Source organism: Rattus norvegicus, chromosome 15 (genome assembly GCF_036323735.1).
Source record: "Rattus norvegicus strain BN/NHsdMcwi chromosome 15, GRCr8, whole genome shotgun sequence".
NCBI lineage: Eukaryota > Metazoa > Chordata > Mammalia > Rodentia > Muridae > Rattus > Rattus norvegicus.
The window spans coordinates 97,242,916-97,261,143 of record NC_086033.1 but is presented as its reverse complement, the minus strand read 5'-3'; positions in this window follow the sequence as shown (position 1 = coordinate 97,261,143).

Genomic DNA, 18,228 nt, shown 5'->3' with positions numbered 1-18,228 from the left:
AAAGATGAAGAATCCCTGTTGCTAATTCCAAACACTTGGTGGTCTTTATTATAAGCACATGAAAAGCCTTTAATGGTTAGGTACAGAGATGGAAGATGTCCTAATATCAGAATTCTCACTAACCATAAAGACATCCACTGTTATGTTTGAAAAGAAATCGATATATTGAAAGGATAACCCAGAAACTATATAGATTGTCAAATGAACTGTTTACCAATAAAACAAAAACTTCCTAGATCTCCCAAGAGTAATTCTTGTTACAAAGTCAAAGTTCTTAGAAATTTATTTTGAACATTTTATAGGGAAAATATTCCACCAAAATGAATCAACAATGAAAAAACTCCATTATACTTTATTTTTATTTGCTCTTAGAATGTTCAAGTGATTTTATAACGACGTTCAATTTTATTTCCTCGGCTCAAATCTTTTAAAGTGAACTTAAATTGAGTTTTTGTATAACCATGTTCATTACAGTATTTCAGTGCAGAAGTGATAACTGGGAGTTTCATGACTAAAACATACTGACATATATCGATATCAGGAGTATATCTATTAAATATAAGTCAGTTTGTATCATGAATTATTGATGGTTTAAGCATATTAGTTGTGGAACACAGAGGTGAATCATGATAGAGTTGATTAACATTATTTTACAATGCTGTAAAATTTCTATTTACAGTGTATTATAAAGGTGAAATGTTCTGACACTTATGAAAGAAGAATAATACACACTTCCATTCCACAGCTGAGATGAAATTAGGTACCATTATCACCATGGCCACTTTACCTCTCTCAAGAAATTCTCTATTCGCGGGAAGGATTTTCCTAGTGTGAATCCTTTGCTGTATAATAATGAAAGCCCTTCATGTTCACATTGAATGCCTCATGGAAAACCTCAAAAAGCTCATGTTATCAGCTAATTGAAAAATTAGGTCCTCGTGGTTTTTTATGAAAGCATTTGAAGCTTTCTCGAGCCTCTTGTGGGTTGCTACATTTACTTTTGCATTGACAACACTGTGTCTTAAGATAATCTATTTATACTTAATTTCTTATATAGACGCAAATTCTGTATTACACATAAAGAAAACACTATTTCCCAAGTCACCAGGCCACTCACTACCAGATTTTTAAAATTCCCAGTCATTAGGTCATGCTGAAAATTACAAGTACTACAAAAATAGTACTAAATAGACACGTGAGAGACTCGGAAAGGAGGAGCATTAGGTTCTATAAGAGTGAAGTCTATATGACATGCATGTTTTCATTAAAAGTAGATTGGAAATAAAATAGCCATGATAATGAATTGATAATGAATTAATAACTGGGTGTCTTACTGAGAATGTAAAACATTGACATTACTGGGATATTAAGCTTTTGTTTATGGTCACTTGACTTTTTCACAGTATGTCAGCTTGACTCAAGAAAATTACCCATCTTCACAAGATTGTTCTTTCAGTACAATTCAACTCACTGTGTGCAATTGCTTCCTACTGAGTCCATCTCCAGCTTTCATCTTTGCTCTGAAGACCTTTGACTTCAGAAGGTACTGTGAAGAAACATCACAAAGGCTCCAAAAGTTACAGATGTATGTATCCTGTACTTACAATGAAATGTACTAGTGATTTTGTTGTCAATGTCAGACTCATCTGTGATGTGGGAATAAAATAAAAAGAATCCACACACAGTAAACTACAGGAAATATTTTCACTCAGTAAATTTCTGTTACTTTTCCCAGTTCCTACAGAATAATTAAACCAGTGTAGGAAATATATATAAGAACAATTTGCAATTTATTTCTGTACGACTGCTATCAGGTGATCATTGAAAAACTGAAGTTCTGCAAACACTTCATAGTCTTGCAGATCACACTGTGTCTTCTTACTATTTCTTTTGACAATTCAGTCATCTAATTTTATGGGGAAATGTCTTTAATAAGTAGTCCAACATTGCAACAAGAAGCTCATAGTGTTCGAAATGGTGAGTATTAATTTATAAAGTAAGAGAGGACAGCCCTATGATTTATGCACTTAATCGATATAGTAGGTCTTGTTCTATACCCAGGGCATTTCTGAAGGTTCAGAACACAATATTGAGTGAAGTGTAGATACAGTTTGTATGCTAAGGACCTGCAGTCTTGTAAAGTATTATAGTTTCGGGGAAATATAAAAATAAATAAATGCAAATAGGTCATAAAAATGTATTGTAGAAGCTCCTGGAAGGCTCAGTGAAGCCTGTATGAGTAGCTTAGTGAGTGCAGAAGAAAGAAGAGGAAGTCTTAGTTTTCTGATGTATTTTGTAATGATAATGAGTGGGTTAAATCCGACTTATTTTTAATTGAGCTCTGGAGGTAAACAGTAGCATTGTAAACTTCCAACAATTTTCTTGGGCCTATGGGACTCTACTAAGTAAAAATTCAAAAGAGATAGTCTATTTTTGGTATTGTGATTTTTTTTAATTTGGTAGTATATAATCTGAAGTTGGGATATTGTGCCTTGATATCATTTAACTCAATTTTAATTTCTTTATATATGCATGGTTCAGAAATATCTGCATTTGTAAATTTTCATATGGCTTTGGCAAATGGGTTTAATGTAAGTTATGCCTCCCCAAATTCTATCTTCTCTCCTGTCTTCCTATAATCTACCTTATATAATTATCACTGTTTCATGGTCCCCCTTCCCCCCTTAGACACTATAGTCTAAATCCCTTTCACTTCATAGTATTTCTCACATAGTCTTTTCTATTCAACACCAAATGAGTTAGTCAAGACATTCCAACCAAGCTAAGTGCTGATATATCTACTCTAGTCCTTCCTACCCCAACAATGAACTCCTCTGGTTTAATCAATCAATAGTAGTAAACAGGAAGTAAAGTTAAAATTTTTTTATTGAAATTTGACACATTTTTATGTTCATCTCTCTTATTTTGTGTATATTATTATTATTTTAGTAGCAGCAGAAAACAGCAATGAATATGTAAATTCCATGAATGTTGAGAACCATTTCCTTTTTACTATGCCCAGGTACATTTTCCAAAGTATTGAGTTTCTCTCATGTTGTATTTTGTCTAAGCTATGCCTACCCACTGTTACTTAGACATAAATGCTGTATGGTATGCAAGAAAAGAGTATATTCTTTGAAATGTCGATGCATTTGAACTTTCACAGTCACATACTTTTTATGTATCTCTTTTCTTTGGTCGAAAACACAGACCCATTTTGAGAAAGTCACCTTCCAGGATGGCTTGTGCTTTTTAACATTATTGACATCACAACAGAACTTACTTAAAAAGGATTTCTTGCAAATAAGTCTATAAATGCTTTAATTTGCAAAATTAAAATTTACTAAACATTATGATTCAAAAAGAATAGACAAAATTTCATGTTTTTTTCTCTATTGACCATTACATTAGATTAAAAAAGCATTCAGCTCAAATTATATACTCATCAATGTGATTGCAATACCTTGTCATCAGAAAGAGCAATTTTAATTTTTACTCAATTTAATAGTTTTTCTGAATGCTTGTCATGATCTTATTTTAATAATATTCAATGTATTGAAAATATTGATTTATTTTCTATTTTCTTAATCTTCATAAAAACTAATAAATTATTTTAGCCATTTGTAATTTTAAAATATATGTTTTTATCAGCACAAAAGTTTTCAAGTAGGCACTGGGAGCTAGTTCAGTAAGAATACATTTGCTATGTAAGCAGGAGAACGTCAAACAGAACCTGAATCCTAATGCAAAGGGCCAAGTGCTGCCCTGTGAGCTACATGCCTAATACTTGAGACACACAGAGACAGGTGGATCCCTGGAACACACTATGCAGAAAGACCAATGTAAATTGCAAGCGTCAAGTCCCAGTGACAAACTCTCTTTAAAAAGCAATATAAAATAAGCAAAAACCACTAAGAGTTGGCTTATAAGAAATTATACTCAAAGCTAGGATCAAACTTCCACACTTACCTGCACATATTCTTTTCCACCAGCACATCTATTTGAGACAGATAAACAGAGATAGAGAGCTAGAGAAGTAGATAATAGATAGATGATGATGATAGATAGATGATAGATAGATAGATAGATGAGAGATGATTGATAGATACATCAGAAGATCAATAGATGATAGATTGATTGATAGATGATAGATGATAGATAATAGAAAGCTAGATAGATGATAGATAGATAGATAGATAGATAGATAGATAGATAATAGATGATAGATGATAGATAGATGGATAGATAATTGATAGAGAGATAGATGATTGATAAATAGATGGTTGATTGATAGATGATAGATAGGTAGATGATAGATGAAAGATAGATGATAGATAATAGATAGATAGATGGATGATTGATAGATAGATGATAGATTGATAGATGATAGATAGATATTAGATGATATATAGATAGATGATTGATAGATTGATACATTAATAGATTGATAGATGATAAATAGATTGATAGATGATAGATGATGGATGATAGATAAATAATAGATTAATGGATACATTGATATATTGATAGATAGATAGATAATAGATGATAGGTAGATAGTTGATAGAGAATAGAAAAATAGATTATAAAAAGAGTGAAAAGAGACAGAATGGAGAGAGGAAAAGAGGTAAAGATAGAGATCCAGTGAGAGAGAACGACAGAGACAGAGAGAGAGACAGAGACCGATATAGAGTTAGTGACTTAGAAAACAGTGAAAAGGCAGAGATAGTAAGACAGAAGGAGCAGAGTGAGGGAAGGATTGAGGGACAGACAGAGAAAGAGTGAGAGAGGGGGGAGACAAAAACAAAGCCCTTCTTTATGTGGGCATAAATTTAGGGAAGATTTATTGTTCTATTGACACATGAGGAACAGTGAGGTGGATCTAGTCATCTACATGTTTTCTCTCATTTTTTGTATTTATTTATTTTTTATACTTATTTCCACCTCATCTTTAGAGTTGAGGCCAGGGAGGATGAAACAGTCAAGCAGTCAGGTAAAGTTTGCCCTTGGTGTTTGTATAATGGAAAAGTGCTTGACAGGTTTTTCCAGGAATCTTACCCTTGAGAATTTTTAGATAAAACAGAAGAAGTTTTAGCTTAAAACACACTAGTGAACAAGCGATTTCATAATAAGAATAAGTTCATATTATCCTGACATTGCCTTATGCATACACTGGTCTTACCACCGTATTTTTACATTTTATTATTACTAGTTTCTAGACACTAAAGGTTTGGGTTCTTCAATATATCAATCAATATATGATTTCTCCTAGTGCTGTTGAAGAGTTTGAAATGAAACAAAATTGGGTCATATTTTCTGTGCTTTATGCTAAAGATTACCTCCCTATCTTCATCAGCATTGACCTTGATTTAAAACACAAACCTGGGGAAACATACCATCAGTCTTTCCTAGCACTTTTTATGAATCGTTTTGAAATTCTAACAATTCTAAACTCTTTCTAACAACCCACTGCTTATTTGCTAAGTTTCTTTCTGAGATTTAGACACTGACAGAAAAAGTGCCCCCACCCCCTTTTTGTTCGCAGAGATGAATCCACAGAGGATTCTTAGGCTGCCAGAAACCCTAACGAAGCACCACATTTTTTATCATATGTTTAAAAAGTGCGAAGACTGACAAAGTACAGAGAAGCCAGTTCCCTGCAAATACAATAATTACTGCACATCTGGCATGGTTTCTGCTGGCCCTGCCCTGCTGTTTATCCTCCGTGGAGATCTGGCCTCCAGATGTTCTGGATTCAGTTGGATGGTCACCCACAGTCTGTCACCCTAAGGCGCAAGACCTGGAGCCAAAATAGACTCTAACTTACCGAGGAGCAGAGCTGCCTGGAGATTTAATGACCGTGTTCTAAACTCCGAGTCACAGAAATTGGCTCATTTACAGAAATGTGTAAGACGTTTAAATGCTTAGTGGGCTTCTTATCAAATATTTAAAATTGCGAATTCTTCTTTCATGCGTTAAGTTTTGGGTCATGATATCAAATTTAGAACCTCCGAATTATTTGCTTTAAAATCCACAGTGTTTAAGACCCACAATCCTTCTGTATAAAGAGATGCTTAGGCAATCAGCGACTTCACATCCTATCCCCCTCTAACGTCACGTTTTTGCTCTAAAATGTAAATTTTTTTATGGTGAAAGAAGAATGTTTTGTGAATGAGATCATTGTTCCCACTAAGCGTCCTCTTCTTTCACAGCTAGAGCAAATTGTATAAGTCACATTTTCCTAGATAGTAAAAGTAATTACGCCTTGGAATTATTTAATTCCTTTTTTATCAAAATCCATCACAACAACATGGTGGCTCATGCTGGTAATACTAAATATTAAATTGTGTTCAATACATTCTTTGCTACAACAGTGAGTCCTCTACTATATACAAACAGAAAAACACTTCATCAAGCTTCCAAATAATAATTTCTCTATTCTTTTCCTGAGATTCTACATAGACTACAGGCTAAATAAAATGTCATAAATGCTTTTTGAAAATCTCCACAGTTCTTTCTCCATCTTTCAAATTTTAAACTATTTCTCTCTGTCTTTTTTTTTCTTTGACTTCTTTCACATCTTCCCTGGCTTCGTCTTCCTGGCCTCTTCGTGGTAGGATCCATTGTGGGTGCATCTTTCTGGTAAATTCCATATACAAAAACCTTTGCCACAACAGGTAACATAATTAAAGATTTGGGGGGATTATGGATTTAGCTCTTTACTCTTCCACCCACTAAGCATTCACTGAAAGTATGACCCAAATGTTAAAGTTTTTTAATGAGCTTCAAACAATTCAATATAAATTATCTAGAAATGAGCCGAAGAGAGTATAAATGGAGGAGGGGGGGGAGGAAACAAAACCCACAAAAATCAATGTCAAATTCTTTATTCACAGAAAAGCACATCGATCCCCTCTCCTCATTAATAATTCTTCGTGGTTGATTTTCCTTGGCCACAGAGATTTATATGTAGAGGCTTTTAAAGGCAATGAGGAGCTGACAAAAAAGTGGGCTGACAGTTTTAAGAACTAGAAACTTGTACTTGTTTCCCAATGTATGAAACCCTAAAAACTGAGAGATTTTAGTAATATTTATGAAGTGTCATGATCCTAAAATCAAACTTGGTCTTAATGGGAAACAAAGAAAAGAAGTTATCATTACAATTAAAAATAATTAAACCATTAAAAAACTCATTTGAATCACTGATGCATAGAATATGTTTCTGTGTAAATGCCCAATATAACTATTTCATTTAATTATTTTTGGGAAAAGTCATGAAGATTTGATATTTAAAATATATGCTACTATTAAATATGGCTCTTGAAGGGTCAAGAAATTTAAGCTTTTCAGTGTTACTTATCTCAATAACTTCTCAAAGAAACAGTTAGGCTCTCTGTGGAATATTTATTTCTCCAATACATAAGCTGTATTAAACTAATAATCTAGGCATCTTCGTTTACTTCTATTAATGAATGTAGTTTTATTTGGGTTGTCTTTACCTCTGGATTATATATGGGTTTAAACAAGTAATGAGTATGGTGACAAATATTAAATATTAAATATAAATTAAATGGTGACAAAAATTAAATGTAGACATAATGTCTACAAATGTTTTTTCCTGGACATCTATAGAAATATTAGTAAATTTATATTAAAATTATACAATCATAGTTATATAAAGTTAATATAAAATTAACTATATTTCACAACTTTAGATATCATTATTGACTTATTTCTTCATAAATATGTCTTTTTCATGCTGATGGCTGACATTAAACATATAGAATGCTTCATGGGCCTCTGCGGACATAGCCCTCAGTTGGTGCGACTGTTCGCCAAGATTTAAAATGTGTTGTGTTCCTGAAACAAGTCTGTCATTGGTTGCAGGATTTGGGAATTTTAAGATATGATTTTTTTTCTAGGTCTTTTTCATGCTTGAAGTTTAAGATTTGAACTTTCAGCTACTGTTGTAGCCACTATGCTTATCACAAGCTTTCTGTGGTCCACCATCACACATTCTATGACATAAGCCCAAATAAACTCATTTTTCTATGTTTTCTTAGTTATACACTTTTTTCATTGGTTATTTTATTTTTTTACATGTCATATATTGTTATCCCCTTCCTAGTTTCCCTTCCTCAAATCCCATAACGCTGTCCCTTATCCTCCCCAACCTACCCACCCACTCCCACCTCACTGCCCTAGTATTCCCCTATGTTGGGGCATGGAGCCTAAATAGGACCAAGGGGCCCTCTCCCATTGATGCAGATAAGACAGTCTTCAGCTACATATGCAGCTGGGTCCCTCCATGTATATTATTTGGTTGGTGGTTTAGTCCTTGGGAGCAGGGGGTCGGGGCAGCAGGGTCTTATTGGTTGATATTTTTGTTCTTTGTATGGATTTGCAAACCCCTTCAGCTTCTTCAGTCCTTTCCCTAATTCCTCCATTGGGGTCTCCATGCTCAGTCTGATAGTTAGCTGAGTGCATCGGTATCTATATTGGGTCATGCTCTGGCACAGTATCTCAGGGGAGAGCTATAACAGGCTCCTGTCAGGAAGCGTTTCTTGGCATCAGCAATAGTGTCTGAGATTGGTGTCTGCAAATGCACTTTAACACAACAGATAAATTACTAATACAACATTGGTGTTTAGAAGAGAAAAGATATTTTCTCTTATTATGGACTACAAACTTGGCAAAAAATAATTTACATATTAGTATTCTACTCATAAACTTTAAGTACAGGGTATAGATAAAATCACTAAGTGACAGGTTAAAAAGATAGAATGTGGCCAGTGATCATTCTAAATTCTTTGAAACGGGTTTGGCTGACCAGCAAGAATCAATAAATTTTCAATTCAGCTAATAAATTTATATGATTTATCACTTTTAATCATTTGAAAAAGTAATGATAAAAGATTCTTTTGCTACTTGAATTTAAGAAGTTTGTTTTTTTAAGGATCTACACATTAAGAAATGTGTCAATATATAACTAATTTTCCCTGGGTTTGGGGGTTTTATTGTAATCATTCACTTAACTAAGCTAAACTGCAATAATAAAGACATAAATTCTAACATCAGGCATTCATTCTACAATATAATTCAGAAAAGAAAGGGAATGAAACCAGCATGAAGTTAAAGTAGAAAATAAATTCTTGTCTCTCGTGCTGTTTTCTATTGCATTTACAATATCATATATTATACCTGAACAGGGTAATTTCTTAAGAACTAGCTTTTTTCCAATTAATTAGGGGGTCTGAGAAGTTTAACATCAAGGCACAGAGAGACTTAAGATCTAAGAGGGTTTGTTCTCTCTTTCAAAGTTATCTTCTTGAACACTGTGGCCTCTTATAAAGGGAGGTGAGCGCCTAAGAAGACCCAGTGCTGTGTGAAACTTCTTTTGTATGAGGCTTGATATTAACAAAAGCATCTGTCCTAGCTCATTTATTCCTTAAAGTTCCTTCTCTGAATAGAATCGCATTGGTTACTAATGTTTGAAGGGCACAAACATTAAAACCACAGCATTGAGGAAAGGCTATTACAAGCACAGAAGTAAGCAAAGGACTTTTGTACTTAGGACCATAAAATGATGACTAAGAAACCAATGTAAGGCACAGAGAAGGTTCCAGGCAACACAAGCTGGTTTTGCAGGCCACTCTAAAACTTCAAGTTCAACATGATACAGGACATTGGATTATGTGATGTGGCAAAGATCATTTATATTTTAAGTTTTAAAATGTTCCTTCTGGGAGCTACTATTGTTCATAGATGATTAATAGACTAAAGGATAAGAGGCAGTTTATTTAGACAATATTCTAAGTAATTGTCAGGGAGGAGATTGTGTTAGCTCGGGTGAAAGTAATCATCAAGGAAATTTGCAAAACCCTGTAACTATGAGACATAGATACTCAAGTTTCATATTTCTTTGCACATAGTGCCACACATACCACAATTCTCACATTTATGAGAAGCAAATATAAATCTCAGTACTGTTTGGTATTAGATCATGGAGGATGACACAGTACAAGATTTCATGCCTAAGATGGAGATTATAATCAGAAAGCCATGGCTTACTATTACTTCTCTGGAAAATGGTCTAGAAGCCAGGTTGAGTACAAACATTTGGAAACAAAGGTGTTTAGAATCAGCTAGATAAACACTTTGGAAGTTGAAATGGTAGTTGTCATGATGCCAGTACTTCATATAGAACCATGAAAGGGTTTCTATTTAAAATAATAAAAAAGTAAACAATTCATGGTGATAAATTCTTATGTTCAAAATACTTGGGACATGGAGATTGGAGGACCTTGACGATACCCTTGGTTACACACCATTGTGAGTCTATGTTGCATGAGACACTGTCTTAACCCCAAAGCCACAAAGAAAAAGTTTGATAATAGTCATGCCAGTTGTTGAAAGAGTTGAGTATATCAAATTTACAACCCTGGAACAAGCAGGGAGGTTTTGTTTTTTGGGGAGTGGGTGGGGTTGAGGTTGTTTTTTGTTGTTGTTTGTCTTTTTTATAATATTTGCACTACCAAGGAAAGATGGAGCCATAAACTTATTTAAAGTGAGATAAAAACGGAATGGAAAATAAAAGGAATGTGTGACTATGCACTCAAGCCTTGGAAAGAATTGGAAAGGACAGGAGAGTAGATCTAGTAAGTATGTAGACAAGATTTTATTAGAGCTATAGATTTTTGAATAGAGATGACCATGTTAATATACAATTGGTATAAGATATTTATTATTTGTTTACTTATTTATTTTTAATAAATAGTGGGTATTATATTAGGGAAAAATAAATGGGCAGTGTTCTGCAGTAATTGGAAGGAACTGACATGTGAAAGAGAGGGCATGATTTGGGGTGGCTGTTATGTATGTTTTTGTGGACGAACACTATGTTTCCTACGATAAGTAGAAAGAAGGGAAATTATTCAGCATGCAGATTGTGTCTAGGACTGTGTCGGCTGTTTAGAACAAGTCTGCTCCTAAAACTTTCCATGTTACAACCCCAAAATTTGAGACTATATTCAGGTATATGTGTATAATTCGCTATCTTGGCATGAGCACATTATCCTTGGTTACAGTGACCTTTTAAGAATCTGGAAGGTTGAGCAGCTCTCTGCTCCCAGACCCGGTGAGAGAGAGACCCAACCGCCTGGTCAGGTGGGCACTCCTGAGGCTGCAGAGCGGAAGAGACCACCAACACTGCTCACCCCTGCCCACATCCCTGGCCCAAGAGGAAACTGTATAAGGCCTCTGGGCTCCCGTGGGGGAGGGCACAGGAGCGGCAGGACCCCTGCCAGAGACACCGCCAGACCCTGAAGGAAACAGACCTGATAAACAGTTCTCTGCACCCAAATCCCGTGGGAGGGAGAGCTAAACCTTCAGAGAGGCAGACAAGCCTGGGAAACCAGAAGTGACTGCTCCCTGCACACACATCTCGGACGCCAGAGGAAAAAGCCAAAGACCATCTGGAACCCTGGTGCACTGAAGCTCCCGGAAGGGGCGGCACAGGTCTTCCTGGTTGCTGCCGCTGCAGAGAGCCCCTGGGCAGCACCCCACGAGCGAACCTGAGCCTTGGGACCACAGGTAAGACCAAATTTTCCGCTGCAAGAAAGCTGCCTGGTGAGCTTGGGACACAGGAAAGCAGAATTTCTCTAGGACCAGGCACGTTCTGTGTCTACCGGAAGTCCCACACCCGCGGATCCCGGCCCGCAGCAGCTCTCTGCTCCCAGACCCGGTGAGAGAGAGACCCAACCGCCTGGTCAGGTGGGCACTCCTGAGGCTGCAGAGCGGAAGAGACCAACAACACTGCTCACCCCTGCCCACATCCCTGGCCCAAGAGGAAACTGTATAAGGCCTCTGGGCTCCCGTGGGGGAGGGCCCAGGAGCGGAAGGACCCCTGCCAGAGACACCGCCGGACCCTGAAGGAAACAGACCGGATAAACAGTTCTCTGCACCCAAATCCCGTGGGAGGGAGAGCTAAACCTTCAGAGAGGCAGACAAGACTGGGAAACCAGAAGAGACTGCTCCCTGCACACACATCTCGGACGCCAGAGGAAAAAGCCAAAGACCATCTGGAACCCTGGTGCACTGAAGCTCCCGGAAGGGGCGGCACAGGTCTTCCTGGTTGCTGCCGCTGCAGAGAGCCCCTGGGCAGCACCCCACGAGCAAACCTGAGCCTCGGGACCACAGGTAAGACCAAATTTTCTGCTGCGAGAAAGCTGCCTGGTGAACTCAAGACACAGGCCCACAGGAACAGCTGAAGACCTGTAGAGAGGAAAAACTACACGCCCGAAAGCAGAACACTCTGTCCCCATAACTGACTGAAAGAGAGGAAAACAGGTCTACAGCACTCCTGACACACAGGCTTATAGGACAGTCTAGCCACTGTCAGAAATAGCAGAACAAAGTAACACTAGAGATAATCTGATGGCAAGAGGCAAGCGCAGGAACCCAAGCAACAGAAACCAAGACTACATGCCATCATCGGAGCCCAATTCTCCCACCAAAACAAACATGGAATATCCAAACACACCAGAAAAGCAAGATCTAGTTTCAAAATCATATTTGATCATGATGCTGGAGGACTTCAAGAAAGACATGAACACACTTAGGGAAGCACAGGAAAACATTAATAACAAGTAAAAGCCTACAGAGAGGAATCGCAAAATCCCTGAAAGAATTCCAGGAAAACACAATCAAACAGTTGAAGGAATTAAAAATGGAAATAGAAGCAATCAAGAAAGAACACATGGAAACAACCCTGGATATAGAAAACCAAAAGAAGAGACAAGGAGCTGTAGATACAAACTTCACCAACAGAATACAAGAGATGGAAGAGAGAATCTCAGGAGCAGAAGATTCCATAGAAATCATTGACTCAACTGTCAAAGATAATGTAAAGCGGAAAAAGCTACTGGTCCAAAACATACAGATAATCCAGACCTCAATGAGAAGATCAAACCTAAGGATAATAGGTATAGAAGAGAGTGAAGACTCCCAGCTCAAAGGACCAGTAAATATCTTCAACAAAATCATAGAAGAAAACTTCCCTAACCAAAAAAAGAGATACCCATAGACATACAAGAAGCCTACAGAACTCCAAATAGATTGGACCAGAAAAGAAACACCTCCCGTCACATAATTGTCAAAACACCAAACGCACAAAATAAAGAAAGAATATTAAAAGCAGTAAGGGAAAAAGGTCAAGTAACATATAAAGGGAGACCTATCAGAATCACACCAGACTTCTCGCCAGAAACTATGAAGGCCAGAAGATCCTGGGCTGATGTTATACAGACCCTAAGAGAACACAAATGCCAGCCCAGGTTACTGTATCCAGCAAAACTCTCAATTAACATTGATGGAGAAACCAAGATATTCCATGACAAAACCAAATTTACACAATATCTTTCTACAAATCCAGCACTACAAAGGATAATAAATGGTAAAGCCCAACATAAGGAGGCAAGCTATACCCTAGAAGAAGCAAGAAACTAATCGTCTTGGCAACAAAACAAAAAGAATGAAAGCACACAAACATAACCTCACATCCAAATATGAATATAACGGGAAGCAATAATCACTATTCCTTAATATCTCTCAATATCAATGGCCTCAACTCCCCAATAAAAAGACATAGATTAACAAACTGGATACGCAACGAGGACCCTGCATTCTGCTGCCTACAGGAAACACACCTCAGAGACAAAGACAGACACTACCTCAGAGTGAAAGGCTGGAAAACAACTTTCCAAGCAAATGGTCAGAAGAAGCAAGCTGGAGTAGCCATTCTAATATCAAATAAAATCAATTTCCAACTAAAAGTCATCAAAAAAGATAAGGAAAGACACTTCATATTCATCAAAGGAAAAATCAACCAAGATGAACTCTCAATCCTAAATATCTATGCCCCAAATACAAGGGCACCTACATACGTAAAAGAAACCTTACTAAAGCTCTAAACACACATTGCACCTCACACAATAATAGTGGGAGATTTCAACACCCCACTCTCATCAATGGACAGATCATGGAAACAGAAATTAAACAGTGATGTAGACAGACTAAGAGAAGTCATGAGCCAAATGGACTTAACGGATATTTATAGAACATTCTATCCTAAAGCAAAAGGATATACCTTCTTCTCAGCTCCTCATGGTACTTTCTCCAAAATTGACCATATAATTGGTCAAAAATGGGCCTCAACAGGTACAGAAAGATAGAAATAATCCCATGCGTGCTATCGGACCACCACGGCCTAAAACTGGTCTTCAATAACAATAAGGGAAGAATGCCCACATATACGTGGAAATTGAACAATGCTCTACTCAATGATAACCTGGTCAAGGAAGAAATAAAGAAAGAAATTAAAAACTTTTTAGAATTTAATGAAAATGAAGATACAACATACTCAAACTTATGGGACACAATGAAAGCTGTGCTAAGAGGAAAACTCATAGCGCTGAGTGCCTGCAGAAAGAAACATGAAAGAGCATATGTCAGCAGCTTGACAGCACACCTAAAAGCTCTAGAACAAAAAGAAGCAAATACACCCAGGAGGAGTAGAAGGCAGGAAATAATCAAACTCAGAGCTGAAATCAACCAAGTAGAAACAAAAAGGACCATAGAAAGAATCAACAGAACCAAAAGTTGGTTCTTTGAGAAAATCAACAAGATAGATAAACCCTTAGCCAGACTAACGAGAGGACACAGAGAGTGTGTCCAAATTAACAAAATCAGAAATGAAAAGGGAGACATAACTACAAATTCGGAGGAAATTCAAAAATTCATCAGATCTTACTATAAAAACCTATATTCAACAAAATTTGAAAATCTTCAGGAAATGGACAATTTCCTAGACAGATACCAGGTATCGAAGTTAAATCAGGAACAGATAAACCAGTTAAACAACCCCATAACTCCTAAGGAAATAGAAGCAGTCATTAAAGGTCTCCCAACCAAAAAGAGCCCAGGTCCAGACGGATTTAGTGCAGAATTCTATCAAACCTTCATAGAAGACCTCATACCAATATTATCCAAACTATTCCACAAAATTGAAACAGATGGAGCCCTACCGAATTCCTTCTACGAAGCCACAATTACTCTTATACCTAAACCACACAAAGACACAACAAAGAAAGAGAACTTCAGACCAATTTCCCTTATGAATATCGACGCAAAAATACTCAATAAAATTCTGGCAAACCGAATTCAAGAGCACATCAAAACAATCATCCACCATGATCAAGTAGGCTTCATCCCAGGCATGCAGGGATGGTTTAATATACGGAAAACCATCAACGTGATCCATTATATAAACAAACTGAAAGAACAGAACCACATGATCATTTCATTAGATGCTGAGAAAGCATTTGACAAAATTCAACACTCCTTCATGATAAAAGTCCTGGAAAAAATAGGAATTCAAGGCCCATACCTAAACATAGTAAAAGCCATATACAGCAAACCAGTTGCTAACATTAAACTAAATGGAGAGAAACTTGAAGCAATCCCACTAAAATCAGGGACTAGACAAGGCTGCCCACTCTCTCCCTACTTATTCAATATAGTTCTTGAAGTTCTAGCCAGAGCAATCAGACAACAAAAGGAGATCAAAGGGATACAGATCGGAAAAGAAGAGGTCAAAATATCACTATTTGCAGATGATATGATAGTATATTTAAGTGATCCCAAAAGTTCCACCAGAGAACTACTAAAGCTGATAAACAACTTCAGCAAAGTGGCTGGGTATAAAATTAACTCAAATAATTCAGTTGCCTTCCTCTATACAAAAGAGAAACTAGCCGAGAATAAATTAGGGAAACGACACCCTTCATAATAGACCCAAATAATATATAGTACCTCGGTGTGACTTTAACCAAGCAAGTAAAAGATCTGTACAATAAGAACTTCAAGACACTGAGGAAAGAAATTGAAGAAGACCTCAGAAGATGGAAAGATCTCCCATGCTCATGGATTGGCAGGATTAATATAGTAAAAATGGCCATTTTACCAAAAGCAATCTACAGATTCAATGCAATCCCCATCAAAATACCAATCCAATTCTTCAAAGAGTTAGACAGAACAATTTGCAAATTCATCTGGAATAACAAAAAACCCAGGATAGCTAAAGCTATCCTCAACAATAAAAGGACTTCAGGGGGAATCACTATCCCTGAACTCAAGCAGTATTACAGAGCAATAGTGATAAAAACTGCATGGTATTGGTACAGAGACAGACAGATAGACCATTGGAATAGAATTGAAGACCCAGAAATGAACCCACACACTTATGGTCACTTGATTTTTGACAAAGGAGCCAAAACCATCCAATGGAAAAAAGATAGCATTTTCAGCAAATGGTGCTGGTTCAACTGGAGGGCAACATGTAGAAGAATGCATATCGATCCATGCTTATCACCCTGTACAAAGCTTACGTCCAAGTGGATCAAGGACCTCCACATCAAACCAGACACACTCAAACTAATAGAAGAAAAACTAGGGAAGCATCTGGAACACATGGGCACTGGAAAAAATTTCCTGAACAAAACACCAATGGCTTATGCTCTAAGATCAAGAATCGACAAATGGGATCTCATAAAACTGCAAAGCTTCTGTAAGGCAAAGGACACTGTGGTTAGGACAAAACGGCAACCAACAGATTGGGAAAAGATCTTTACCAATCCTACAACAGATAGAGGCCTTATATCCAAAATATACAAAGAACTCAAGAAGTTAGACCGCAGGGAAACAAATAACCCTATTAAAAAATGGGGTTCAGAGCTAAACAAAGAATTCACAGCTGAGGAATGCCGAATGGCTGAGAAACACCTAAAGAAATGTTCAACATCTTTAGTCATAAGGGAAATGCAAATCAAAACAACCCTGAGATTTCACCTCACACCAGTGCGATTGGCTAAGATCAAAAACTCAGGTGACAGCAGATGCTGGCGAGCATGTGGAGAAAGAGGAACACTCCTCCATTGTTGGTGGGATTGCAGACTGGTAAAACCATTCTGGAAATCAGTCTGGAGGTTCCTCAGAAAATTGGACATTGAACTGCCTGAGGATCCAGCTATACCTCTCTTGGGCATATACCCAAAAGATGCCTCAACTTATAAAAGAGACACGTGCTCCACTATGTTCATCGCAGCCTTATTTATAATAGCCAGAAAATGGAAAGAACCCAGATGCCCTTCAACAGAGGAATGGATACAGAAAATGTGGTACATCTACACAATGGAATATTACTCAGCTATCAAAAACAACGAGTTTATGAAATTCGTAGGCAAATGGTTGGAACTGGAGAATATCATCCTGAGTGAGCTAACCCAATCACAGAAAGACATACATGGTATGCACTCATTGATAAGTGGCTATTAGCCCAAATGCTTGAATTACCCTAGATCCCTAGAACAAACGAAACTCAAGACGGATGATAAAATGTGAATGCTTCACTCCTTCTTTAAATGAGGAAAAAGAATACCCTTGGCAGGGAAGGGAGAGGCAAAGATTAAAACAGAGACTGAAGGAACACCCATTCAGAGCCTGCCCCACATGTGGCCCATACATATACAGCCACCCAATTAGACAAGATGGATGAAGCAAAGAAGTGCAGACCGACAGGAGCCGGATGTAGCTCGCTCCTGAGAGACACAGCCAGAATACAGCAAATATAGAGGCGAATGCCAGCAGCAAACCACTGAACTGAGAATAGGTCCCCTATTGAAGGAATCAGAGAAAGAACTGGAAGAGCTTGAAGGGGCTCGAGACCCCAAAAGTACAACAATGCCAAGCAACCAGAGCTTCCAGGGACTAAGCCACTACCTAAAGACTATATATGGACTGACCCTGGACTCTGACCCCATAGGTAGCAATGAATATCCTAGTAAGAGCACCAGTGGAAGGGGAAGCCCTGGGTCCTGCTAAGACTGAACCCCCAGTGAACTAGTCTATGGGGGGAGGGCGGCAATGGGGGGAGGGTTGGGAGGGGAACACCCATAAGGAAGGGGAGGGGGGAGGGGGATGTTTGCCCGGAAACCGGGAAAGGGAATAACACTCGAAATGTATATAAGAAATACTCAAGTTAATAAAAAAAAAAAAAGAATCTGGAAGGTTACCGTGACAGACATAATTATATGGAGGCCATCACTGGGCAATTCCCATGAAGGAAAGAGTGCAAGAGCAACAGTCCTTAATACACAGGCATGAAAGGCTCCT